We start from the raw sequence: 23,822 nt of genomic DNA, 5'->3' as shown, positions 1-23,822 counted from the left end.
TGAAATTTCAGTTTCAGAACAACATGCTTGGCATGGATAGAGGATTGGCTGATTAGCAGAAGACAGGGTAGGTATAAAGAGGTCGTTTTCACGATGGGAACTGGTGATGAGGGGAATTCAGCAGAGGTCAGTGTTAGGGCCACGCTGTACATGTTATACATTAACAGTCTAGACAAAGGATGTGAGGGTGTACAAGGATTAGTTTTAGAAGAAAGAGCCAGGATGAAATGTTTGTCATATGAGAAGCAGGTGAAGTCTCTGGGTCTGTACTTGATGAAGTTTCAGAGGCGGCGGTGGCAGGATCTCATTCAAACTTACAGAACACTGAGGGACCTGGATGGAATGGACGGGGCTGGGGAGATGGTTTCACTAGGCAGATAGACAAGGGGCCAAGGGCACAGGTTCAGAGTGAAGAAAGGAACCTTTAGAATGGACACCTGGAGGAATTTATTCAGCCAGAGGGTGATGAATCTGTGAAACAGTACCTGCTGTAGGGAGGGTTATAGACGAGGATGGCATTTACTCAGATACGGCTACAAGAACTGGAGAAGGCTATGGAGATGATAAGATGGATGGAGATACTCGAGGAGCTAACATTGACAGGGTGGGTGATAGTAATGGGAGAATGTTACACAGATAGTCAGTCTTGTAGGAACTGGATTGGGAGAGTCACAGACATTGGACTGGGTTCTACAGATTGAGAGTAATGCAGGGACCTGAGAGGACTACACAGATAGGGAGGATTGTGGGCTGTCCACATTTTGAGAGGGTTTCAGGTTACACCAATAAGGAGGGATGTTGGAACTGTCGGAGTTTACAGAGACTGGGATGTTTAATTGTTAAAGGGATATTTTTAGGGTCAGTTATATGGAACGCAGAGGGAGAGTTTAGATTTTATTAGATTCCCTATATTATGGAAATGGCACTTCGGCCCAACAAGTCCACACCAACTCTCCAAAGAGTAATCCACCCAGACCCATTTTCTTCTGAATGATGCACCTAACATTCTGGGCAGTTTAGAATGGCCAATTCACCTGACCTGCACATCTTTGGTCTGTGGTAGGAAAATGGGGCACCTGGGGGAAACCCATGCAGACACAGAGAGAATGCGTTAACTCCATGCAGACAGTCCCCCAAGACTGGAATCGAACCTGGGTCTCTGAAGCAGCAGTGCGCACCACTGAACCGCCATGCCACCCTAAACTGCAGAGCTACACAAAGAGACTGTGTTTGAGGTGCAGGGAGGAGCACACAGGGATGGGGAGTGTTGTTTCCGCTGGAAAAGGGTCTGGAGTTATTTACACAGATAAGAAGGTCGGTAGGCATGGGAGATAGTTACAGAGGTCGTGTAGTGCTGTAGGCCAGGAGACAGGAATGGGATCGGGCCTGCAGACGTTTACAGTGATATCATGTTCTCTTCGGGTTTGAGGAAGGTACATAGGGGAGTATTTTGGTCCAGGCTGGAGGATTTTACAGAGACAGGATAGACTGCAGTTATTGTGGAAAACCACAGAAATATAGATTATTGTACTGACTGCAGGATGAGATTATTGAGATGGGCATGTTATCGAGACTGGAGCAATTTACAAATATGGAGAGTCGTCAGCATTGGAGTAGATTTCAAATATACAGCAGGATAATGGCCGGGGTGAAGGTTACAGAAATAGGAACTTTTCTGGCAATTACAACCATTCGAGACACTGGTGCAGATGAGATGGACCAAAAGGTGTGTTTCCTTGCTGTATTATTCTATCACATGACAAGAGAACGAATGAGAGCGGGGATACGGAACAGAAAGATCCCAGGTTTCAATACTACTTTCTTAAGGGAGGCCTTCTTTCCCCTCTGTTGTCCTGATGCTTACTAAGACAGCACAGGCCTGGATTGATAAATGTGGACTACCTATATTGTCATAGGAAGGCTCATAACTGCAGTGATGAACGTTAACAAGAGAGTGGAGATTGAGCCTTGGACCTTCATGCTCTGTGTTGACCCTTCAGCACTGTATCTGTGTCATGTCTTCCAGACCAAACTTCGATCAAAATTCGCTCTGCTCTGTTCACTGTGAGTGATCTTACCTCAATGCAGGATTTATTGAAGACTCCAGATCTCCCTGCCCTCTGGCTGACCAACTGTGTTCAATGAGATGATGGATGAAACACCCAGCAGTTGGGATGTTTAATGAGTCAGGAACGTCCTGAATATATGCAGGAGACGGAGAAATAGACAGAATGGGAAATTAGACTGATACAGTGAGGGTTACACGTGGAGAATGACACTGAGTCCCACAGAGATCTGTAAAAACCCAGACTCCATCCCTGACCTGCGCGGTCTTCTTGGAGTTCTGTTGGCTCAGGATCTGGAGTAACTACAAAAGCTGCAGTCACCGGCAGCAATTAGACCCTCACAGTAACAGATATTACATGGAGAGATACTGTGTGATATCACCAGAGTGCTGGATGGTGTCAGGATCAAACCACGATCAAGAAGAAGGGGTTTGATTCATGGTGCACTGAGATCAGTGCTCAGGGATGAGGGAGCTATCAGTGGGCCAGGCGATGGTCTAACATTAATCTCAGTAGCCACTAGCCTGTTCATCCAGAATTTACTGCCGGTGGCAGGGAAAAGCATCTGAATGCTCAATATCCATTCAGGAAGGAAATCAGTGATAGGCAGCTGGTCTAACCTACACATGACTCCAGACCCAAAGCAATGAAATTGACTTTAAACTGCCCTTGATATTAGTCCAGCAAGGCACCCAGCTCAAGGGCAGCTCGGGGGTGGGCATGAAATGCTGGTCAGCCAGAGACAGTAATATCCCACGAGTGAATTAAAACAACATCGTTGGGACCAGTGTCCTTGTCAATCATGTTGGTAGGTTTATGGACAGAGCTTTAAGCTCATATGGAGGATGCAGGGACAGGTTTCAGGTGAAAGGAGCTTTCCAAATCCAAAGGGGAAAGGTGACGCATTGGAACAGCATGGGGATGTGGCTGAAGACAAGCAGAAAGGAACAGAAAGGGACAGAGTTTAACTAAAACTGTACATCAGTGAATTGGTTTGTGACAGCACATTGTGGGAAAGAATAAATTACATATTTTTTTGGAATTGCCAAAGTATCTGCAATAAGATAATAGACTTGTGGCAGAGATAAATGGGATTTAGTCAGCAGAGAGATATGGTTACAGGGTGAACAAATGGTGGAACATAAATATTCAATGGTACCTAATCTTGTGGGATCTCGGGCAGAATAGGAGTACAGGATGGGTAACCCTGACAGTAATCAATAACAAGGGCATTACAGAGAAAGCATTTGGCCTCAGACGATGTGGCTGAATCAGCGTGAATGTGAATTCTGGGTCCCATGTGTCACAAACACAAGCAGAAGAACTTTTCTTTTTAGGCCGCCTAGCAGCATTTCATTGTTCCTCCCTGTATTAAACAGGAATTCATTGGAATTTGTAACAAAGGCATTATGATAACTTTGGGAGACTTCAGTCTTTGCATGATCCGGGACAGTCACACTGACAATAGGGATATTAGCCGAGGTCCTCTTCGAATGTGTTTTGTCAGCGTATCTTTGAATGACATATTGTGCAGATGGCTCGGGATGTCACTATCTCAGATTGACAGTTGAGTGATGAAGCTGAGTGAAGGTGTGATGCAACACTTGATCCTCCAGGAGATTGCAATATAGTGGAATTCAAAAAGGTTATCAAGTTTTCAAGGGACCGTAAAGCACACCCGAGCATCAGAACCAAAGCCAATTACATGAGGTTGAGAGGAGAACTGACCAAGATAAACAGGGGAAACAGACTGAAATGTCAGGCTGTAAAGGAACAGTGAAAAACAATTACAGTCATAGAGTGATAGAGATGTACAGCAGAGAAACAGACCCCTCTGTCCAATTCGTCCACGCCAACCAGATATCATCACCATTCTAGTTTCATTTACTGGCACTTATCCCATTAAACCCTTCCTATTCATACACCCATCCAGATGCCTTTTAGATGTTGTAATTTTACTAGCCTCCACCACTTCCTCTGGCAGTTTATTCCATACACACAACACCCTTAGCGTGAAAAAGTTGCCCCTTCGGTCCCTTTCAAATCTTTCACCTCTCAGCTCTGAACTTATGCCCTCTAGTTCGGGACTCCCCCATCCCAGGGAAACGACCTTGTCTGTTTATCCTATCCATGCCCCTCCTGACTTACAAATCTCTATAAGCTCACCCCTAAGCCTCTGACACTCCAGGGAAAACAGCTCCAACCTGTTCAGCCTCTCCCTGTAGCTCAAATCCTCCAACCCTGGCAACATCCTTGTAAATCTTTTCTGAACCCTTTGAAGTTTCACAACATTCTTCCAATAAGAATGAGACCAGAATTGCACGCAATATTCCAACAGGGGCCTAACCAATGTCCTGTACAGTCGCAACATGACCTACCAACACTTACACTCGAAACTCTGACCAAGAAAGGAAAGCATACCAAATGCCTTCTTCACTATCCTTTTTGCCTGCGACTCCACTGTCAAGGAACTATGAACCTGCACTCCAGGTCTCTTTGTTCAGCAACACCCTAAGACCTTACCATTCAGTGTACAAGTCCTGTGAGGATTAGCTTTTCCAAAATGAAGTACCTCACATTTATCTAAATTAATCTCCATTGGCTCCTCTGATAAACAGGAGACAGTGAGGTCTGCAGATGCTGGAGATCAGAGTCTGTTGGTGGAAAAGCACAGGTCAGGCAGCATTCGAGGAGCAGGAAAGCCGTCGTTTCGGGCTGGAGCCCTGCATCAGGAATGAGGCTGGAAGCCTCGGGTGTGGAGAGATAAGTGGGAGGGGGTGGGGCTGGGGAAACGTAGCTCAGAGTGCAGTAGGTGGTTGGAAATGGGGGTAAGAGTGTGACGTCAGAGAAGAGTGGAGAGCGGATTGGTGGGAAGCACAATGACAGGTGGAACAGATCATGAGGGCGGTGCTGAGCTGGAAGGTTGGAACTGGTGTAAGGAGGGGAAGCAAAAATGAGGAAACTGGTGAAGTCCACATTGATGCCATGGGGTTGAAGGGTGCCAAGGCAAAAGAAAAGACGTTCTTCCTCCAGGCGTCGGGTGGTGAGGGACTGGTGGTGGAGGAGACCCAGGACCTACATGCTCTCGGCTGAGTGGGAGGGGGAGTTGAAATGTTTGGCAACAGGGCGGTGGGTTGATCTTCAGGTGTCCTGGAGGTGTTTTGTAAAGCGCGCTGTGAGAAGGCGATCTGTCTCCTCATCACCTCGGCACTGGGGACACGGGACACCTCCTCTCACGGCACTTTAGAGAACATCTCCGGACACCTGCACCAATCAACCCCTCCGCCCTCTTGGGCAGGATTCAAACCTGTGTGGGCAAGCCCCAATGGATTTCTAACCCATCGCCTAAACCACTCGATGACGACTATATGCTTACAGTGGTTGCAGAGCTAAGGAGGATTGTAGGGACTGGAAGAGGTTTCACAGTTTGAGTGCAGTGGCGATTGGAGGAAAATACCAAAATAAGGAGGATTTAAGGTAGGTGACGGGTTTAGACAGAGGATCTGGATCAGTGGAGGCTCAGCGGGCTGAAAAGCCTGTTCCCGTGCTGTGCTTTTCTTTGTTCTTTGAATGGTCTGCAGGTTAGATTAATCTTAGAGTAGGATAAAAGCTTGGCACAACATTGAGGGCTGAAGGGCCTGTGCTGTGCTGTACTGTGATGTGTTCTAAATAGGGAGGGTTACAATGGCAGGAAGGGGTTTCAGGAGGCTGGAGAGGATGGGATCTGAATGAACAGATACATTAGGAAGGCTTTACTAGGATTGTCCGAGGTAACAGAGACAGTAATGGTCTGATCTGGAGAAGACGACCCAGACTGGGAGGGTGTGGGGACTGGACGTGGTTTCACAGGGAATGAGAACCATAGAGCCACAGGGTGGTACAGCAATGTGCAGGGCCTGCAGGAGTTCATGCTAATGGGGAGGTTGGGAGGGATGGAGCAGTTTACATGGAGAAGGAAGTTGGCAGGATGGAGTGGTTTACACAGACAGGGAGGGTTTTCAGTGAATGGAGCAGATGACAGAGATAAAGTGGGTTGTATAAACTGGAGGACCAAACAGAGATATGGAGGATAGACGTGACTGAAGATGTTTATAGATATAGGAACGTTTACTTCTGCAGATTATTTAGATGTGGAGGGTGTAGTGTCTGATAGATTTTCCAGAAGGGAAGTAATTTTGGTTGGAGACAGTTTCACAGATAAGGAAGCATTAGTAACCTCCTCCAGTTTGGTCAAAGTGGGAAGGGTTGTAGGGGAGGGTGACGTTTACACAGGTAGGGGCGTAAGAGCTGGCGTAGGTTATGGAGATGAGTAAATGGATGGAGATATAGGAGGAGTTTACATTAAAAGGGTGGGTGTTATCGATGGGATGATGTTACACAGATAGTGAGTCTGGAACTGGATCGGGAGAGTTACAGGCTTTCAGTGGGTTCGACAGATAGAGAGTACTGCAGGGACCTGAAACGATTGTCGAGTCTCCACCGAGTGATCGTGTCTTTAGGACTGGAAGAGGTTACGTAGATACGGAAACATCGAAGACAGTGTATGTTTTTTTTTTCCATGAACAGAGCCTCAATATCCCTCATGAACCAGGGATCCCTAAACCTGCCAGGTTTTCCCATCACTCGAACAGGTACATATTGGATTCTTGAGATCACATTTTTAAAAGCCTCCCATTTGCCAGTCATTCCTTTTCCTTCAAACAGACTGACCCAGTGGATGTGGAGGAGCCGGTGTTGGACTGGGATGGGCAACGTTAAAAATCACACAACACCAGCTTACAGTCCAGCAGGTTTATTTGGAAGCACTGGGTTTCGAAGTGCTGCACCTTCATCAGGTGGTTGTGGAGCACAATCTTCAGACGTGAATTTATAGCAACAGAAATGAAGTGTCATGGAATGTAATATCAAACACATTTAGTTGAAGTTTTCATCTTTCAGAATGATCACCTGGACTTCGAAAGCTAGTGCTTCGAATGAAATCTGTTGGACTATAACCTGGTGTTGTCTGATTTTTAGTTCAGCCAATCGACCTCTGCTTGATCCTGCCAAATAGCCCCCAAATTGGCCCTACTCCAGTTTAAGAACTTAATCTGAGGACCTGTCTGAACTTTTTCAATAACAATGTTAAAACTAAGACAATTGTGGTTACTGGACCAAAAGTGCTCTCCGACTGACACTTCAGTCACTTGCCTGACTTTGTTTCCTGAGATGAGGTCTAGTGTTGCACCCGCCTGAGTAGAGTGGGGCTGTCTATATGTTGATCTCATAAACTTTATTGGACACATTTGACAAATACCACCCCATACGGGCCTTTTACACTCTGGGTGGTCCAGTCAATACAGGAGATGTTAAAATCTCCAACCAATACTCTCCTATTATTTCGAGAGGTACCTGCAACCTCTCTCTCCTCATCTGCTCCTCTGGTACCCGCTGGCTATTTGGGGGCCCAGAACACGATCCCCACAGACTGACCATCCAATTTTTGTTTCTAACTTCTTACCATATGACTTCATTGGATCACCCCAAAAGAGTATCCTCTCTAAGCACTGTTGTTCTGCCCTCGCTTATCAAAAGGACAAATCCCCGTCCTCACTTACTTGTCCTTCTGTAGCTGCAGCTTCTGTATCCTGGAACACTGAGCTGCCAGTCCTGCCCTTCTCTCAGCCGGGTTTCTGCAGCCACACAGCCTCAGTCTCCAGAGCCAATCCATGCTCTGAGCTCGTCTGCCTTATCAGTCAGGGCTAGTGCGTTGAAATAAATGCACGCTAAACCAGAAGTCTTTTCCGTCCCTTGACTGTGCCCCTGGAAATGCTGCTTAGGAAACTTGCTCTCAAAGGCTGATGCATTTTTCCTTGTCTGGTCAATGGTATCTCTCTTATTCAGAGTCCAAATCCCCTGCGAAACGTGTTTAAATCCTCCCCGCTGAACACTAGCAAATCTCCTCCCAGGAACACTGGTGCCCCTCTGGTTCAAGTCAAACACGCCCCCCCTCCCTTGTTCAGGTCACCTCTACACCAGAAGAGATCCCAATGATCCAAGAACTAAAAACTCTGCCCCTCCACCAGCTCCTCAGCCACATATCCATCTGGCTGATCTATTTCTACCCTCAATGGCATGTGGCACTGGGAGTAATCTGGAGATCACAAACCTTGATGTCCTGCTTTTTAACTCTTTTCCGTACTCCCTGTACATATTTCACAGGATCCCAACTCTTTGACTAACTGTGCCATGTGGACTGATGTGCACAATGACCTCTGGCTACTCATCCTCGCTTTCAGAATGTTCAGTAACCGCTCAGAGACACCCTTGAACCTGGTACCCGGGAGGCAGCACACCATCCTGGGGTCACTTTTGCAGCCGCACAGCGTCCTGTCTGTCCGCCTCACAACTGAGTCTCCTATCGGTATTACTATCATTAGAGAGGATCTGGCAAATAGAGACTGAGAGGACTATGTGCAGTTGGGTCTATATTTGGAAAGAAAGAGTAAGCTAAAGTGATACAGTGAGAATTCAGGGTGAGTGTGTTCATGCCGAGGGAATAGTAAAGGCAGCAAGTAGTTTGATAAAGAAAATACAGTGTAATAAACACGGGTGAAGCCATTCAAAAGTATAGGGAGTGCAAGGGGGCTCCATGAAAATGAAGGACAAACAATGGTCATTAAATATCCTTGGTAGATAGTGTTAAGGAAAAGCCACAGGTATTTTAGCAATATAGTTAGAATAAGATAATTACTGGGGAAACAGTGGGGTCTGTTAGAAACTAAAGGGACAATCTGTGCATGGAGCCAGAGGAAATAGGTGAGGTCTTCAATGAATACTTCCCATCTGTATTCACACAGGACAAAGACATTGTAGCCGGGGATTTCAGTTGGGATTGTGAGGTTCTCGAACATGGTAAGATCAATAAGGCGGAAGTATCAATTTTTTTCACATGCATAAAGTTGGAGAAATCCCCAGTGCCCAATGAAATGTATCTCAGACTGTTATGGGAGGGAAGGGAGGAGATTGCTAGGACCCTGGCGGATATATTTAATACTTTGGTGGCCACAGGTAAAGTGCTGAATGACTTAAGGACAGCTAATGTGGTTCCTTTGTTCAGGCAGGGCAGCAGGGATAGGCCAGGTAATTACAGAGCAGATAGTCTGACAGCAGAGGCAGGGAAATTATTGGACACAATTCTGAGGGACAGAATGAATCAACATTTGAAAAGGCATGGATCGATTAGGGATACTCATCACGGATTTGATAGAGCAAGATCCTCTCCCAAATATAGCTTAGATTTTTATTTGAAATTAGGATTGAGGATGTTGATGAGGGCAGTGCAGAAGATGTGGGTTGCATGGAGTTCATTAAGGCATATGACAAGGTCCCTCATGAAACGCTAGTCCAACAGACCAATGGGATACAAGGCAATTTGACAACCTGGATCCACAACGGTGGAGGGTTGGTTTTGTGTTTGAAATTCTTTCACCAGTGGGTGTACCACAGGGGTCTGTACATTGCTGTTTATTATAGAACATAGAAACGTACAGCACAGAACAGGCCCTTTGGCCCACGATGTTGTGCCGAGTCTTAATCAGAATGTAAAATATAGTAACTTAACCTACGGACCCCTTAACTCACTGCTATCCATGTGCATGTCCAGCAGTTGCTTAAATGTCCCCAATGACTTTGCTTCCACCACCACAGCTGGCAATGCATTCCATGCACTCAACTCTCTGCGTAAAGAACCTACCTCTGATGTCTCCTTGAGACCTTCCTCCTCATATCTTCAAACTATGACTTCTCATACCAGTCAATCCTGCCCTGGGGAAAAGTCTCTGGCTATTGACTCTATCTATTCCTCTCATTATTTTGAACAGTATTATGTACATTATAACTCGATGTGAAAGCACAAGGTATCATTTGTCGGTTTGCAGATGACATTAAAGGTGAGGGTGTTGTCCACAGTGAGGGGGTCTGAAGGTTAAGAACAGAACAGGAGGTGAGAGAGATGGGGTATTGGAGTTTCTGGTCAGTGAAAACATTCCAGCAGTAATTAGATAGGGTATTCCTGGGGATCGCCCAGTGAATCTATAATAGTGCAACGGAGAAATGAGCCTGGGTCATCAGTTTGATATGACTGTAATACAGGCCCCCAACAGTCAGCGGGAATTTGAGCAGCAAATATGACGGGAGATCTCAGAGATCTGTAAGAATGATAGGGTTGGAATGGTCGGGAATTTTAATTTTCCAAATCTAGACTCAGACTGCTAGATTGTTCACAGCTTGTTTGAGAGGAATTTGTTAGACATGTACAAGAAAACTGTTCCAGTCAATATGTAAATGGTCAGACTGCAGGAAGAGGTAAAACCTGACCTCGCCTTGGTAAGAAAAGTAGGGAAAGGGACTGAGTTGTTAGTGGGTCCACACTTTGGCAAAGTGATCACAATCGTATTGGTTTGAAAATAGCGATGGAAAAGGACAAACTTGGTCCACAAGTTAAAGATCAAAAACTGGCCTTTCCTCAATCCAGATCGTAATAATAAAGAGCTTTTAACAATTGACCGTGGAGGCTATGTGCAGGTAAAGGGACGTCAGGCAGATGGGAAGCTTTCGAAAGGGAGTTAAAATGAGAGTTCAGAGCCAGCATATTCCTCTTAGTGTGAATGACAATGCTGACATAAGTAGGAAACTCTGGATGAATGGGGGTATTCAGGTCCTGGTCAACATAAAGGGGGCACATGTCACATATAGGCAGCTGGATTAAGGGAATCCATTAAAGAACATTGTGGGTGGAGTAATTCACTTAAGAGGGAAATCAGGAAGGACCAATGGGGACTACAAAAAGGGTTGGCAGATCAGGCTGAGGAAAATCCAAAGAGATTCTACAAGTACATTAACAACAGAAGATTAACTGGGGGCAGAGTATGGCTCCATGAAGATGAATGGGGCCATCCAACTGTGGAACCACAGGAGATGGGTGAGATCCTAAACGAAAATATCATGTTTGAACTTGCTGTGGATTAAGACAGGGGATGTCAGGGAAATAAACAGTGATGTCTTCACAATACTCCACATAGCAGGAGGTACTGGAGGTTTTTAAATGCATATGAGGGAGATAAGTCCCTGGGGGCTAATCAAGTACATCCCAGGATATTGTGTGAAGCTCAGGAAGAAATTGTGGGTCCCATAAAGTGATTTTTCTATCACTGACAGCCACGGGTGGTGAGCATGGAGCCTGGAGGGTGACTAATGTTGTGCCAGTATTTAAGGAAGTCTGCGAGGGAAAGCCAGGTACATAAACACCAAGTAGCTTGATGTCAGTGGTGCATACATTGTTGGAAGCGATTCTGCAGGACAGGAGTTACATGCATTTGCAACGGCAAGGATTGATTAGGGATAATCAGCACAGCTTTGGAACGCTGCATACAATTCTGATGGTCCTGATCTGGGAGGCGTTTCCTGTAACTGTAAATGGAGCAAAGATTGACGAAGATGTTACTGATCCTGGAGGATGTTACAGAATCGGAGAGGCTGGATAAGCTGGAAAGCAACATGGGGGATAATGAGATAGATTTGACAGATAATGCAAATAATTTTCTATAGCATACAACTACAAAAAAGCAACTGGAGAGACACTAGGGCTCCTCAAAGATCAGTGAGGCCATCCAAGTGTCGAACCACAGGAGATGGGCGAGGGCCTGAATGAGCATTTCATGTCAGAACGTGCTATGGACAAAGACAAGGGAATAAAGGGAAAGAAACAGTGATGGCTTGTAAAGAGTCCCCATTACAGAGGAGGTGGTGCTTGAGGTCTCCGAACACAAAAGGTAGAGAAAGCCTTAGCTTCTGAACAAGTGTATCCCAGAACATTGTGGCCAAGTAGTAGCAGGAACACGAGCAGAAATATTTAAATCATTGTCCTTCGCATTCCACAGGGGGTAGGTGGCTGAGGGGTGACCTTATAAAGATTTAGAAAACCATGAGGGGGACAGGTAAGTTGATTAACCAACGTCTTTAAACCAGGGTAGTGGGGTCCATAACTAGATGGGATTGAACTGCAGAAAGAAAAGGTTTTAGCAATTCTGGAAAGTGCGAAAATAGGTAAGTCCCCTGCGCTGGATAGGATTGATCCTTGGATATTATGGGAAGTCAGGAAGGAGATTGCCGAAACTTTGGCTTTGATCATTATGACATCATTGTCTACAGAAAGCTGGAGGATAGCAAATGTTGCCCCCTTGACAAAGAAGGGAAGTAGAGACAACCCTGGGTAATTATAGACCTGTGAGCCTTACATCGATTCTAGGTAAAGTGTTGGAAAGGCTTGCAAAAGAGGCTAGCATTTATAATCATCTGGAGAAAAATAAGTTGCTGAGGGATAGCCAGCACGGTTTTGTGAAGGGTAGGTCATGTCTCACAACCTTATTGACGTATTTGAGAAGGTGATCAAATAGGTGGATGTGGGTAAAGCCGATCTTGGTAGTGCAGACGAACAGAGACATCACTGTGTCCGTGTACATAATCGTTGAAAGTTGCCACCCATGTTGATAGGATTGTTGAGAAGGCATTCAGCGTGTGAGCTTTTAGTGGAACAGGGATTGAGTTTCGGAACCATGAGATAATCCTGCAGCTGTACAAAACTCTGGTTCGGCCACATTGGGAGTGTTGCCTATGGTCCAGGTCACCGCTTTCCAGGAAGGATGTGAAAGATTAGAAAAGGGTTCAGAGGAGTCTTACTAAGATTTTACCGAGTCTGGAGTGAAGGTCTTATGAGGAAGGCTGAGGGACTTAAATCTGTTTTTGTTCGAGAGAAGACGTTTGAGGCCAATAAATTGAGACATATAAGATAATCAGAGAGTTAGATGGGTTGGACAGTGAGAGCCTTTTCCTTCAGATGGCGATGCCGAGAACGAGGGCAGAGTGCTTTAAATTGAGGTAGATACTAATATTACTAAATACATATGGGACAGATGCCAGTGGTAGGTTCTTTACTCAGAATAATCTGGTCATGGAATGCATGGCCTGCAACAGTAGTGGACTCACCAACTTTAAGGGCATTTAAACGGACATTGGATAGGCATATGGATGAGAATGGACTAGTGTTGGCTACTTGGGCTTCAGATTGGTTCCACAGGTTGGTGTAACATCGAGAGTCGAAAGGCCAGTACGGCACAGTCATGTTCTGTGTTCTAGAGGGGATAAGTATGAGATGGGAGATGAAAGACTTAGATGGCACAGTGGTTAGCACTGCTGCCTCACAGCGCCAGGGATCTGGGTTCAATTCCCGCCTCAGGTGACTGACTGTGTGGAGTTTGCATGTTCTCCCCGTGTCTGCGTGGGTTTCCTCCGGTGCTCCGGTTTCCTCCCACAGTCCAAAGATGTGCGGGTCAGGTGAATTGGCCATGCTAATTGCCCGTAGTGTTAGTTAAGGGGTATGGGTGGGTTGCGCTTCGGCGGGTCGGTGTGGGCTTGTTGGGCCGAAGGGCCTGTTTCCACACTGTAAGTAATCTATCTATAAAATGGCATTGGAAGAGAACATTTTTCACACAGAGGATGGTGCAGGCATGGAATGAGCTTCCAGGGTAAGTGGGAGAGAAAAGTACAATAACAACATGTAAAAGACATGAGGGTAGGTACATGGAGAGGAGAAGGTTTGAAGGGATGGGGATCAAATGCAGGGAAATGTGACTTGTTCATGGACTCTGGTCAGCATGGATGAGTTGGATCGAAGGAACCGTTTCTGTGCTGCATGGCTCTATCTCCAGCTAATGGAGGAGGAGAAGACCAAGATAAGGCACGTGATAGACACTGAAGCAAGATACAGCGATAGGGATGGTAGTCTGGAATGCAGTACATTTCAAATATATGGAGGGGCTATCGGGAAGAAAGGAGGTTACAGAGACAGGAACTGTTATAGGAGTTACAAATTATTGAAGACACTAGTCACTATGACATGCCATAGATACATTGTTGCAGCCTAGTGAGTCTTAGTACAACAGAACGTACAATAGGTGTGGGCATTGAGCCTGGGGTGTGTCGTACTGTGCTCCCCCTTCAACACTGTGTCTATGTCATGTCTTGTTAGCCCATGTATGGAGCCCTCTCATTGCTCCCTGCTCTGTGCATTGTGAGTGACCTGACGTCACTGCAGGGTTTATTGAAGGCTCCAGATCTCCCTGCCCTTTGTCTCTCTCTGGCTGACCAAACATCTTCAATGAGGTGATGGACGAGACACCCAGCAGCTTGGAAGCCTACTGAGTCAGGAAAGTGCTGAGTACCTACAGGAGAGAGAGAAATAGACAGAATGGAAAATTCGACAGATGCACTGAGAGGTACACATGGATAATAGCACTAAGTCACACAGATATCTGGAATATCACAGTCTCCATCCCTGGCCTGTGCTGTTGTGTCTCTCTGGAGTGGAAACTTCAATTTGCTCAGGATCTGGAGTAGCTGCAATAGTGAGAGACACTGACAGAGACTACAAGTAGACCCAGGCAGTGAGGGATACCACATGGAGCGATACTGAGTGCTATCACCAGACTGCTGGAAGATGTCACTATCAAACAATTGTGTCAGAAGAACGGGTCTTGCCTCATTGTGCTCTGGTATAACTGGTCAGGAATGAGCAACCTGTGAGCAGGTGAAGTGATGGCCTCGTGGTATTATTGCTAGAACATGTATCCAAAACCTCAGCTAAATGTTCAGGGGAGACAGGTTTGAATCCCACCATCAGAAGTCGGAAATTTTAAATCAATAATTTAAAAAAACTTACTATTAACAATTCATGAATAAGTATGAAACCATTGCTGATGTCCAAAATAATCTTTGTTCATCAAAAAGACACTGGTCCTTTCAAGAAGGACATCTGCCCATCCTCAGGTGGTCTACATGATATACCCACAGCAAAGTGTTTGCCTCTCAATTACTCTCTGAAATGGCCGAGCAAGCTACTCAGCTCAAAGACATCTGGAGTTGGGGGTGGGGGGGGGGGGGGGCGCGGGGTGTTGTTTCAAGAAAGGCTGGTCATCCAGAGACACCCATATCCCACAAGTAAATAAAACCAATCCCATGGCACTGGGACCCAATAGAAACATGATGATAACAGAATCCTGGACATCATGTTAGTGGGTTTATGGACAGAGCTTTAGACTGCCAGAGAGGATGCAGGGACAGGATTCAAGTGAAAGGAGCTTTCCAAATGCAAAGAGAAAAAGTGAAGCATCAGAACAGCATGGGAATGTGACTGAAGACAAGCAGAAGGGAGTAGGATGGAAAAAGTTGAACTGAAACTGTACCTCAGTGAATAGGTTTGTGACAGAAGATTATGGGAAAGTGTAAATTATGTTTTTTTTGGAATGGACAAAGCATCTTCAAGAAGGTATATGGATTTGTGACACATAGACAAATGGGATTTAGACTCTAGAGAGATATGGTTAAAGGACGAACAAAAGGTACGAACATAAATATTCAATTTTTCACAATCGTGCGGGGTCCAAGTTAGAATGGGAAAGGACGGTTGGGTAACGCTGACAAAAATGGGTAACAAAGGCATTATAGAGAAAGCATTTGGCCTCAGATCATAAGTAGAGTCAGTCTGAATGTAAATTCTGGCTACTACTTGCCAAGGACACAAGCAGCCTAACAGTTTTAGTCACCAAACAGCATTTCATTGAATTATCACTGCATTAAACAGGAACGCATTGGAATTTTTAACAAAGGCATTGTGATCATTTTGGGAAACTTCAATAGTCACATAATCTGGGACAATCACACTGACAAGAGTGATATTGGAAGAGCAGTTCAGAGAACTTTTTTTTCCCCTCAGTGTTTCTTTGAATAACACATTGTGCAACTGGCGAGGGACGTAACTGTCTCAGAGTGACCGCTGTGCGATGAAACTAAGTGAATGAGTAATGTCACACTGAGAGATCCTCCGGGAAATTGGGATAAAATGACATTTAATTAATTATAAAGCTTTAATGTGAATCACAGAATGGACAAGATACAACTGGAAACAAATTTGCCCATTTACATGGGTTTGAGAGGAGAACTGACCAAGTGTTAACAGGATGAACAGACTGAAATGTGTGTCTGTAAGCGAACAGTTGAAAACAGTTGAAGAACGGTGTAAAACACTCAACAAAAGGACATTCCATTGAAACAGTCAAAACCTCAGCAAGAAATTCCCTGCTGTCCCTCACTCAGGGCAAAATGGACCATATTAGATTGTCAGGCTTAGAAGATCAGCAAACGCACGAACAATTCTCTAGCGAGAGAGTGTTTATGCAGTAAGTGTTAGAGGGATTGCGAACTGTCTGCCAGCAGGAGAGGGGCAGTGGGAAAGGGAATAGTTGTCACGGTTTGATGAGATGATAGGAACAGGGAAAGGTGATGATGATCGAGCTGGTGAGAGTGTTACAGAGAGTAGTCAAGGCCTGAACGATGTTACAAAGCCAGTACGAACTGTTGCAGCTGGAGGGGTTTGCAGAGGTAGTGAGGAACATATGTATTTTTATTTGTTCATTCATGAGATGTGAGTGTCATTGCTAATTACCCAGAGGACAGCTCAGAGTCAGCCATATTGCTGTGGGTCTGGAGTCACATGTAGGCCAGACCAGGTTAGAATGTCAGATGTCCTTCCCTAAAGCAGGTAAGTGAACTAGGTGAGTTCTTCCTACTGATCAGGAATGCTTTATGGTGACCCCACTAATGTCCACCACAACATAACATCCCAACTCCTACTCTCAATGCTGTGACCAATGAAGGTAGCCATCCCAAATGCCTGCTTCACCAGCCTGACTACCTGTGACACGATGATCAAAGAACTGTGTACCTGCATCCCTGGGACACTGACTGACAACACGACCCAGTGCCTGAACAGTAACTGTACAAATCCCACCTTGGAGTGTTTCTCCAAAATGGACTACTTCACATTTATCTAATTAAACTCCATCTGCTATCCTTCAGCCCACTATCCCAACAGTACTATTAATCCTGTTTTTTCATAGTTAACCTTCTTCACTGTCTAGTATATCACCAACTTTAGTGCCACCCAAAAAACGTATTTACCAGGAAACTAATATTCTCATCCAAATCAATTATCCAAATGAAAAACAGCAGTGGACTGTTTACACCTCCAGTCAGAATAACAATATGTCTCCAACTGCCCCAGTCTCCTACCGTGAAGTAAATTGTATATCCAGGTGACTAGCTCCTCGTGGATGTCGTATCTTTTCAACTTGATCAGAACGTATTACCCAGTTTACCAATAGGAACGTAGAACATAGAACAGTACAGCACAAGGCCCTTCGGGGCTCAACGTTATGCGGACCTTTTATCATCCTCTAAGATCAAACTAACCTACATACATTTCATTTTACTATCATCCATGTGCCTTTCCAAGAGTCTATTAAATGTCCCTAATGTACCTAACTCTCCTAACACCACTGCAGTAAATTCGATGCACCCATCACACTGTGCTGAACCAAACTCTGAAATCTCCCCTTAACCTTCTTCCAATTACCTTAATATTATACTACCTTGTGATAGCCATTTCTGCCATGGGGAAAAAAAAGGATTTCACTGTTCACTGTCTGTGCCTCATTACTTGTTCACACCTTTACCAGGTCACCCCTCACCCTCCTTCACTCCAATGAGGAAAGCTTTACCTCCCTCAAACTTTCTTCATAAGAAGTGCCTCCAGTCCAGGTAGCATTCATGTAATTTTCCTTTTTACTATCTCTAAAGCTTCCACATCCTTCTTGTAATGAGAGAACCAGAACTGAACTTAATATCTAAGTGTGGTCTAAGCAGTCCTCCATAAGAAAGCCTCACGGCTCTGAAACTCAATCCCCCAGATGAAGAAAGCAAACACAACATACTACTTCTTAACAACTCTATCAGCTTGGGTGGCAACTTTGAGGGATCTATGGACGTGGAACCAAGCATCCCACTGTTACTTTACACTGCCAACAATCCTACTTTTAACCCAATATTCTAAATTCAAGTTACAACCTTCCAAAATGAATCACACTTTTTCAGGTTGAACACTTTCTGCCACCTCTCAGCCCAGCTCCCCATTATGTCAATGCCCCATTGCAACCTACAACAGCCCTCCACACTATCCACGACTCCACCAATATTTATGTCACTGGCAAACTTACTAATCCACTCTTCCACTCCCACATCCAAGTCATTTATAAAAATCACAAAGATCATGGTTCCGGGAACTGATCCCTGCAGAACTTGACTGGTCACCGAGCTCCAGGCTGAATGCTTTCCATCTATCATCACCCTCTGTCTTCTAGGGGCCAGGAATTCTGTATCCAGACAGATAGGTTTCCCTGTATCCCATGCCTCAATACTTTCGGAATGGTTAGAGGTAATGAGGCGTTGTATGAAAAAATGGAGAAGTACTGTGGGGACTGGAGATGGTTACAGTGATATCATGTGCTGAAGAGGCTGGATGGTAGATCAGTAAGGGCTGGATGTTACAGACAGAGTGGGTTGTAGGTGCTGGACAAGATAACAAACATAAGGATTTTTGTAGTGTTGTATCCACTATCCCCAAAACGCTAAGTGTCAAAGTCATTTTGGAAAGAGATAAGGATAGTGCAGAAGTGAAGGTGCCAACTTTGGAGAAGCCCCTAATCATTACAATATCACTGACACTGGGCATTATCATTATCATGAGATAGGATCTGGCAAACACAGACTGAGAGGAACTATTTGCAGTTGGGTTCATATTCGGATAAAGGAAGAAAGTTAAAGTGATACAGTGAGAATTCAGGGCCAGTGTGCTCCCAGAAGAGTGAATGACAAAGGCAGTAACTTCAGTGGATACTGGTCAAGCGATATCGTGAGCTGGATAAAGAAAGTACAGTGCGATGAAAACAGGCGAAGCCTTTCAAAAGTATAGTGCATGCAAGTGGTGGGGGGGGGAGGGGTTCCTTAAAAATGAGGGGCAAAGAATGGGCATGAAATATCCTTGGCAAATACTGTTAAGGAAATGCCCCAAGGTATTTGATCAATACGGTTTGAGGAAGAACAGTACCAGTTAAAGAGCTGCACCTGTTAGAAACCAAAGGGACAGTCTGTGCATGGAGCCAGAGGAAGTAGGTGAGGTCTTTCATGAATACTTCCCATCTGTATTCACACAGGGGAAAGGCACTGTAACCAGGGATTTCCGTTGGGATGCTGAGGTGCTAGAACATGCTAAGACCAATAAGGAGCAAGTATTAAATGTCTTCATAGGCACAAAGGTGGAGAAATTCCTAGCGTCCAATGAAATGTATCCAAAGCTGCTATAGGAGGTAAGGGAGGAGATTGCTGGGGCCCTGGTGGATGAATTTAATACTTTCCTGGCCACAGGTGAAGTGCTGAATGACTGCAGGATAGCTAATGTCGTTCCTTTGTTCAAGAAGGGCAGCAGGGATAGGCCAGATAATTACAGCGCAGATAGTCTGACAGCGGGGAGAGGGAAATTTCTGGGAACAATTCTGAGGATGAATTAACACTTGAAAATGGAGGGATCAACTCGGCTGAGTCATCACGGATTTGGCAGAGGAAGATATTGAGGAGGAAAATGCAGATGGTGTGGTTTACGTGGACTTGAATACGTCCTTTGACATGGTCTCACATGGAAGGCTGGTCCAAAAGATAAGAGCCACTGGGATTCAAGGCAAGTGTGTAGTTTGGATATAAAATTAGTGAATAAACACCTTCATCTTTGATTTCCTTTCACCAGCGGGTGTACCACAGGGATCTGTGCAGGAACCATCGCTGGTTAGTCTGTCGAATAATAACTTCGATGTGAAAGCAAAATAAATTATTTGCAGGTTTGCAGATGACATGAAAGATGAAGACGTTGTTCACAGTGACGGGGGTGGTCTCTCACCACAATCTGATGACGTTCAGATGATAATCTGAGCAGAGTGTAGTTCTGATCAATGAGGTCATACCCTGTGGGAGGTATGATAAGCGAAGGACAGACATAATGAATGGTTGGTCCTTGCGGAGTACTGAGGAACACAGGGACCTGAGTGGACAATTCCAAAGCTCCCTGAAGGTGTCAGCACAGGTGAACCGGGTGGGGAGGCACCTGAACTGGGAGCTGGAGTAGGGACCCATATCCTGTTGGGGCGAATTGTTAGAGTTGCTTGAGAGGATATAATCTAATCTGGCAGGGTTTTGAACCTTAAACAGTCGTAGGGTCAGAAAGAAGATTGATGCTGGTACATGAATTAAAGACAGCAATTTCAACAGACAAGGCAGGCAAGAACATAGCAGGGAATGGGGGAAACCGATGATTAAACTGCATTTATTTCAATGCAAGAGGCCTGACAGCTAAGGAATGTGAAATAGGGCATGGATTGGACCATGGGACTGGGATATTACACTTATTACAGAAACACAGCTGAGGGAGGGGCAGGGCTGGCAGCTCATTGTTTCAAGGTAGAGATGCTACAGGAAACATCAAAGGGGAGGCAAGAGAGGATACAGGGTAGTGGGTTTTCATTGCAAGAATCATTGCAGCAGTACTTAGAGAGGATATTCCAGTGGGATCGCCCAGTGAAATTATGTTAGTGAACAGAGAAATAAGAATGGGTCATCGCTCTGACATTATTGTCCTATTGACCCCGAATAATCCATCACAGACTGAGAAACAAATATTTCAGGAGATCTCACATATCGATCACAACAATAGGGTTGTTATAGTAGGGGTTTTTAAACTTTACAAACTGAGAATGGGGCTGTCAGTGTTCAGTGTTTGCAAGGGAGGAATTTGGTAATTGTGTTCCAGAAAACTCCCAATCAATATGTAAATGGACTGAGAAGAGAAATGGGCAAAACCTGACCTCCCCTTGGGAATCAAAGTAGGGAAAGGGACTGAGATATTAGTAGGAAAACATTTTGCCAAAGTGACCACAGTTCTATTAGTTTGAAAATAGCGATGGAAAAGGACAGGCCTGGTCCACAAGTTCAAGTAATAAAATGGGGCCAGACCAATCTCGATCTTATCAGCCAGAAACTTTCAATAGGTGATTGCAGAGTCTATCTGCAGGGAAATGGAGGTCTGGCAAGTGAGAATATTTTAAGTGAAATAAACTGATTGAGCAGTGCCAGCATGTTGCTGTTTGTGTGCAGCTCAATGCTGACAGCATTTGGAAACACTGGCTTTCTATTGAGGGTCTGGTCAAGGAAAAGGGGCACATGTCAGGTATCGCCAGCTGGATCAAATGAATCCCTGAGGATATACAGGGGCTGTAGGAAATCAGGAATGCAGAAAGGGTGCAGGAAATAGCCTCAGCAGAGAAGGATAAGGAGAATCCAAAAGTGATTGTATAACTATATTAAGAGTAAAAGAGTAACTCGAGACAAAATAATGGCCCTTAAAGATCAATGAGGCAATTGATGTGTGGGACTGCAGGATATTTGTTAAGACCCTAAACACTTCTTTTCACTCCAGAACTTACTGTGGACAAAGACTGGGGAACTCGGGGAACAAGAGTAATATGTTAGACCACAATTGGAGTATTCTGCAATTCCAGTTTCCCTGCTATAGGAAGGATGTTGTGAAACGAGGATGTGCTCAGAAAAGATTGACAAGATGTTGGGGGTTGTTGCTGAATAAGTTGGGGTTACTGTCACTGGAGAATCGGAGACTGAGGGATGACCTGACATAGGTTTATATAAACCATGAGGGGTATGGATTGGGTAAACATTCATGGTCTTTTCCCAGGGGTTGTGTAGGGCATAGGTTTAAGGTTAGAGTGGAAAGGTTTAAAAGGGACTGAAGGGACAGCTTTTTCACGTACATGGTGATGCGTGTATGGAACGAGCTGAGAGAGAAAGTAACGGAGACTGATACCTTTTAAATGTTGTAATTGTATCTGGAATGATATATCAATAACAAGGATTTTGAGGTACATGGGCCAAATGCTGGTAAATGGGATGGATGTATTTAGATTTTCTGGTCAGCATGGATGAGTTCGACCGAAGTCTCTGTTTCCATGCTGTACATCTCTATGGCTTGAAAAGAGGGCATGTTATAGAAGAGGTGGTGCTGGAGGTTTTAAAACACAAAGGTATGGAAAGCCCCAGAACCTGATTAAGTGTTTCACAGGATATTGTGGGATTCTAGGCAAGAAATTGTGGAGGTATTTGTACCATTGACAGCCATGTGAGATGGGCTGGAAGGCTAGACGGTGGCATAGTGGACAGTGAAGGAGGATTTCTAATATTACAAAGGGATCTTGATGATATGGGTGAATGGGCTGAAAAACCGTCGATGGAATTCAATCTGAATATATTCAAGGGAATGCATTTGGTGAAACAAACAAGAGTAGAGCTTATACAATTAATGTTCGGCCTCGGTTAGTGTTTTAGAGCAGGGGGACCTCCGGGTTCATGTTCATGTTCATAATTCTTGAAGTTTGCATCACGGGATGGATAAGACAGTGCTATTGCTCAGTCCATTGAGTGGAGGATTTGGGATGTCATGTTGAGATTTTCAGATGTTGGTGAAGCCTCTTCTGCAATGGTCTTTCCAGTTCTGGTCGCCCAGTCACAGGGAGGATATTATTAAGCTGCAGGGGGTTCAGAGGAGATTTACCAGGATGTGGCTGCGTACGGAAGGTTTGTGTTCTTTAAAAAAGCCAATCCAGCCAGTCTTTTTTCACTGGTGCCTGGAGGATGAGAGATGACCTGATGGACGTTTATGAAAAAGGTGAGGGATGTAGATAGAGTTAATGACAGTTGTCTGTTCCCCAGGATGGGGGAGTCTCAAGTGGAGGGGCTACATGTTTAAGGTGAGAAGAGGGATCTCTCAAAAAAAAGACATGGGGGCTAATTGTTACACAGAGGGTGGTTTGAGTGTGGAATGAACTTCCTGAGGAAGGGGTGGATGTGGGACAAATACAATGGTTAAAAGACATTTGATTAAGTACTGGAATAGGAAGGGGATAGAGGGATGTGGGCCATGAACAGGCAGGTGGGATGTGTTTAGTTTTAGGTTATGTTTGGTACCAACTGAAGGGTCAGTTTCCATGCTGTATGGCTCTATGACAAGAATGTGGTTTTATTCCATTATTTAAGAAAGGCTGCGATGGAAAGCCAGGAAAATAAAGACCAAATATCCCAACATCAGTGGTGCATACGTTGTGAAAGTGATTCTGTCAGACAGGAGTCACATTCACTTGGAAAGTCAAGGATTGATGAAAGACAGTCAGCACAGCATTGTGCAGACAAAGCTGAAAATGTGTTGCTGGAAAAGCGCAGAAGGTCAGGCAGCATCCAAGGAACAGGAAATTCGACGTTTCGGGCATAAGCCCTTCATCGTTGAATGCTGCCTGACTTGCTGCGCTTTTCCAGCAACACATTTTCAGCTCTGATCTTTAGCATCTGCAGACCTCACTTTCTCCTTTGTGCAGACAAAGTCAGGTCTCTCTAACGGGATTGCTTTTTTTGAAGTGGTGACCATACCTTGTCTACACCAACGTCAGAAAGGCCTTTGACACAGTTTAGCATGACATACTGGTTAGTAAGGTTAGATCACATGGGATCACGGAGAGCTAGCCAACTGGATACAAAATTGGCTTGACAGTAGGAGACAGAGTGTGGTGGGAGAGGGTTGTTGCTCAGAATGGAAGCCTGTGACCAGCGGTGTGCTACAAGGATCGGGGCTGGGTCCACTGGTGTACATCATCTACATAAATGATTTGGTTGAGCATTTAGGAGTCATTGTTTGTAATTTTATGAATAATCAAATTA

This window comes from Hemiscyllium ocellatum, chromosome 5, assembly GCF_020745735.1.
Source record: "Hemiscyllium ocellatum isolate sHemOce1 chromosome 5, sHemOce1.pat.X.cur, whole genome shotgun sequence".
Taxonomy (NCBI): Eukaryota; Metazoa; Chordata; class Chondrichthyes; order Orectolobiformes; family Hemiscylliidae; genus Hemiscyllium; species Hemiscyllium ocellatum.
The sequence above is the reverse complement of the archived record's forward strand: the minus strand, read 5'-3'. Positions refer to the sequence as shown.